Consider the following 5,588-nt stretch of genomic DNA (forward strand, 5'->3'; position numbering starts at 1 on the left):
TATACTACGATAACATAAATAGCCAGTAATGAGACGATAGAAAAAACAACCGTATGAAATGAATAACAAGAGATATTTAGTGTGGCATAAAAGATGTATGTGTATGTGAGAGTGTGAATGCGACATATAAGAACATAATAAAAGACAGGCCGTCTATATGTATGTGAGATATCACAGCAGATAGAAAGTCAGTACACGTGAGAGTTTTATATCAAGTTCTTGAGTACACAATTGGAAGTATCGCAGGCTGTAATTCTTGTCTGTTTATTATCGTGGTGAAGCTAAGTCACCTAACAGAATCGAAGAGAGAGATTTGCCGCGGTGGTTTAGTTCGGTGTACGTAGTAAGTCGTGTTGACTATGGTTGGAGATGGTGGTCATCATTGCTTGGTAGTTCAGTCTCCATGGCCGCATTTGTTCTTTAGTCGGGTACACCGGTTATAGGTTGGTAGTCCAGAATCCATGCTGCGTTTTTTCTTCGTCGGGATCACCACTTTATAGGAAAGTGGGTTATACATCATTAGATGTATACCTGACTTTCCTATATAAAATTAAGAATTAACAGAACACTGAACTCCAGACTATCAACACAAACAACATTTATTTAAGGTGGTTAATATATACATCTTTAGCTCTGTTTGGTGTGACGTCTTCTGTGTGTGTGAGCATAGTGTTGGGATGTTGGTATGTAGATGTGAGCGAGCTGTCTAGCGTAAGTTCGAAAGATGGAGAGAGACAGCTAAACACGTCCTTGCTCAATCGCTGGCCAGCAAGAAAGAGACATATCAAAGCGGGAAAGCTTGGTTGTTGAATTCCACGCATGCGTGAGACTACGCATGCGCACAGCGTTACTACAAGGTATACTATGACAGAAAGTGAATTAAAAGTGTTCATTCTTTTTTTACGACTGAAAGTGTTTTTTCTACAAAACAAAACTTGAAATTTACAAAAAATGCGAGTCATTATGTTTGTGTATGTACACGCATTTGTGTGAGTTCAAAATCTATATTGCTCAAAAATGTGAAAATAAGAAAAGTGAGAATAATATCCAAGAAATTTCATGTTAAACCGTTCCCCACAGAATGCACAGTAGAATTCCTCTCATCCTGGACTTCAATATTTATTGAAAATGTGTACCCCACTTCATGAAGTGTAAATCAGTTTGCCCTGGAGAGAATTATGGACCGTCTAAAGACGAATGGCATTATTGCCAAAAAGAAATCTTGAAATGCCGATTTTTGCCACTTTTTTTCAGATTCGGAATCTCCTTAGCCAAAAACGTGGGTTTCTGTATAAAGCAAAAAAGAAGCAGAAATGTATGTGGTGACAGTTCACCATATCTGCCACCCATTGTATAAAAACAGGGTGTGTAAGGTATTTGAGGACATACCTTTTTGGGTCATTGCTGCATTTTTTGCTAACTCTGTATAATCTTTGTTTCAGAAGATAATAATGGCAGACCCTCAGCTTACTCAAGAAATGAAGAGGCATGCTATTACTGCGGTTATAAAGGCTGAGCATTGCAATTTAGGAATATCTCGATTTTTAAAAGTTGCTAGATCTTCCATCTACAAAGTTTGTAAAGAGCTAGAGACTGAAGATGGAAAGTATCACCAGTATCAAAACATAAAAAGCATTCTAAATGTTCTGAAATCATCAGAACACTTGAATTTATCCAGCAAGTTCAACAGACCATTGATTACAATCCTAGAAAGTCTATGAGGCCAATTGCAAAAGATCTTCATGTGTCAGAAGGAACAGTCAGAAATGTTGTCCACGAAGACATCAGATTTAAGTCTTCTCCTAACTTGTGTATCTTTCTTTCTCTCCATTGTAGCTGGATAAAGGAAGATATGTTCTTGTCTGTCTCCTGTCCAAGCTTGATTTACGCTTTTGCCACCACAACTTCATTTAGGCTTAGCAGCCCTTCCTGTTTGTTTTCACTGTCCTGTTTGTGTTACCAATTTTGACCCTCTGCAAAATCCCAAATTTTATTTAATTTGCTTTGCGGGAGCAACTGTTTTATCGAAAGTATATATTGTTGTTAAATGCTCAAAATACAAGAGTAGAAAAACAGCCAACAACTGATGAAGCGTCGTTCTTCATGTTGTTTGTTTTGTTTTCCATTTGTTTCTTTCATTGTTCAAAAAAATAGTTCATATTTCCACGTACTCGTACTTCGTATCTTTTGTTGTACATGTTTCATGACATCCTGTGCCCACATATGCACATATATATATGTATAGATGTAAGTATGTACATATACGTATGAATATATGCACACACACACACACATATATATATATATATATATATCATCATCATCATTATCATCATCATTTAGCGTCCGCATTTCCATGCTAGCATTGGTTGGACGATTTGACTGAGGACTGGTGAACCGGATGGCTGCACCAGGCTCCAATCTGATTTGGCAGAGTTTCTACAGTTAGATGCCCTTCCTAACCACTCCGAGAGTGTAGTGGGTACTTTTAGGTACCACTGGCACGAGGGCCTGTCACGCGGTACTGGCAACAGCCACACTCAAAATGGTGATTTTTATGTGCCACCTCCACAGGAGCCAGTCCAGCGGCACTGGCAACGAGCTCACTTGAATGATTTTCTAATGTGCCATCAGCACAAGTGCCAGTAAGGTGGCGCTGGTAACGATTACGCTCAAATGGTGCTATTTATGTGCCACTAGCATGAAAGCCAGACAGCTGCTCTGGCAATGATCACGCTCGGACAGTGCTGTTAGTGCTCCACTGGCACAGGTGCCAGTCATTGAATATGGTTCAATTATGATTTCGATTTCACTTGCCCCAAGTCATCACAAACAGAGTTTAGTGTCCAATGAAGGAGAGGTTGGCATAGGTGCCAGTCATCGAATCTGGTTTGATTTCGATTTCAATTTCAATTCACAGGTCTTCGCAAGCAAAGTCTAGTGTCCAATCAAGTAAACATAGAAATAAGTGAGCTGGCTACACTTCTGGCAGAGGTCACAGATTATGCTCTCACTTGGCTTGCCTGGTCTTCTCACATACTGCATATTTCCAAAGGTCCCGGTTACTAGTCATTGCCTCTGCGAGGCCTAAAGGTCATGCTTCACCACCTTATCCCAGGTCTTCCTGGTCTACCTCTTCCACAGGTTCCCTCAACCGCTAGGGTGTGGCACTTTTTCACACAGCTATCCTCATCCATTCTTGCCACATGACCATACCAGCACAATCGTCTCGCTTGCACACCATTACTGATGCTTCTTAGGTCTAACTTTTCACTCAAGGTACTTACACTCTGTTGAGTATGCACACTGACATTACACATCCATCAGAGCATACTGGCTTCGTTTCTTGCGAGCTTGTGCATGTCCTCAGCAGTTGCGGCCCAAGTTTCACTGCCATGTAGCATGGCGGTTCATACACAAGCATCATACAGTTTATATTATTATATGATTGAATGCCATGCATCCTCTTCCAAGTAAGTTTTATCTTAATAATTCTGATGCACACTCTATACGATCTTTTTACTCTTTCGTTTTTTTATCTTTCTCTCTCTTATTCTTTTACCTCTTCTTCTCCCACTATTCTATCCTATTACTCTGTCACTCTCTCTCCCTCACTCCTCCCCTTGCTCACATGGCTTCCACGTGACCATCGGCCATCTTTTTTTTTTCTCCTAACTTGTGTTTCCTTCTTTCTCTCCGCTGTAGCTGGAACAAGGACGACGTGATCTTGTCTGTCTCTTTTTGAAGCTTCATTTACACGTTTGCCACCACAACCCTGTTTAGGCTTAGCAGCCCTTCCTGTTTGTTTTCACTGTCCCTCCGCAAAATCCCAAATTTTATTTAGTTTGGTTTGCAGGAACAACTGTTTTATTGAAAGCATATGTTGTTGTTAAATGTTCGAAATACGAGAGTAGAAAAACAGCCATCAACTGCTGAAGGGTCGTTCTTTATGTTGTTTGTCTTGTTTTCCATTTGTGTCTTTTGTTGTTCGAAAAAATAGTTCATATTCCATGTACTTGTACTTTGTATTATTTTATTGTACATGTTTCGTGACATCCTGTGCCCACATATGCATATATATATATATATACGTATAGATGTAAGTATGTACATATATGTATGTATATATGCATATATATACATATTATTTATATTATTATATATACATATATATATATATATATATATGTATATATATATATATATAAAACTGTATGTGTATTTTTTTAATGTGTACAAATAACACGGAAAAATAAAATAAATAGAGTAGTAAAAATTCACATAAGTACCGTGAATCTAACAACCTACTTATAAAGGTAGAAATTCCAGGGTTTAGTGAAATGTTTTTGTATGACATATATAAATAAATAAACAGGTGTTATTCAAATCTTTATATTTCTGACATGTTTTGAAGAAAACATTGGTATTATTCCAAAAGGAATAAAATGATGAAAAAGTATGCAATCTTCTCATCAGGGAAAAAAAGAGAAACAAAACGCATCAATAAGACATTTTAACCTAATGTGATTACTGCATATATGATGAAGAGAACACTGGTAAATTATTTTTTAAAAAAACTGTTAATACATATAACATCAAAGGCAATTTATCGAAAGAGAAGGAGGAGGAAGAAAGAAATTAAGAGAAAACTAAGAGCAGAGAAATATAGTGTAATAGGTGATATATATACATACATATATATATACATATACATGTACACATATACATGTATGTATATATATACATGTTTATATATATATACACATGTATATATATATATATATATCATCATCATCATCGTTTAACGTCCGCTTTCCATGCTGGCATGGGTAGGACGATTTGACTGAGGACTGGTGATCCAGATGGCTACACCAGGCTCCAATCTAATTTGGCAGAGTTTCTACAGCTGGATGCCCTTCTAACGCCAACCAGTCCGAAAGTGTAGTGGGTGCTTTTACTTGCCACCGGCACGAAGGCCAGTCAGGCGGTACTGGCAACGAAAGTGAAATAGTGATGGCACTACCTTTCGAGCATGATCGTTACCAGCGTTGCCTTCCTGGCACTTGTGCCACAGCTTCACGCTCCTGGCACTTATGCTGGTGGCATGTGAAAAGTCATTCGAGTGAGATCCTTGCCAGTGCCGCTGGACTGGCTCCTGTGCAGGTGGCACGTAAAATACACCATTTTAAACGTGGCCATTGCCAGTACCACCTGACTGGCCTTCGTTCCTGTGGCACATAAAAGCACCCACTACATTCTCGGAGTCGTTGGCGTTAGGAAGGGCATCCAACTGTAGAAACTCTGCCAAATCAGATTGGAGCCTGGTGTAGCCATCTGGATCACCAGTCCTCAGTCAAATCGTCCAACCCATGCTAGCATGGAAAGCGAACGTTAAATGATGATGATGATGATATGTATATATATACATATGTACACATATATGCATATATATACTTGTATATATATATATGTGTGTGTAGAGTGTTAGGTGTGATGTACAGAATTAAATATTGAAAAAAAAGTCGTCAGAAATTTAGAATAACTTCTTTCAACATATATATATATATATATATATATATATATATATT

The 5,588-nt window shown here is 38.3% G+C and overlaps 1 protein-coding gene across 1 annotated transcript in view; it reads left to right on the forward strand.

Moving 5' to 3' along the window:
• The window catches only part of LOC128248902 (uncharacterized), a 37,718-nt gene that overhangs the window by 4,971 nt on the left and 27,159 nt on the right, over positions 1–5,588 (forward strand). The gene's annotated exons all lie outside the window — the stretch shown is intronic.

The sequence above is a fragment of the Octopus bimaculoides genome, chromosome 10 (genome assembly GCF_001194135.2).
Source record: "Octopus bimaculoides isolate UCB-OBI-ISO-001 chromosome 10, ASM119413v2, whole genome shotgun sequence".
In the NCBI taxonomy this organism is placed as follows: domain Eukaryota; kingdom Metazoa; phylum Mollusca; class Cephalopoda; order Octopoda; family Octopodidae; genus Octopus; species Octopus bimaculoides.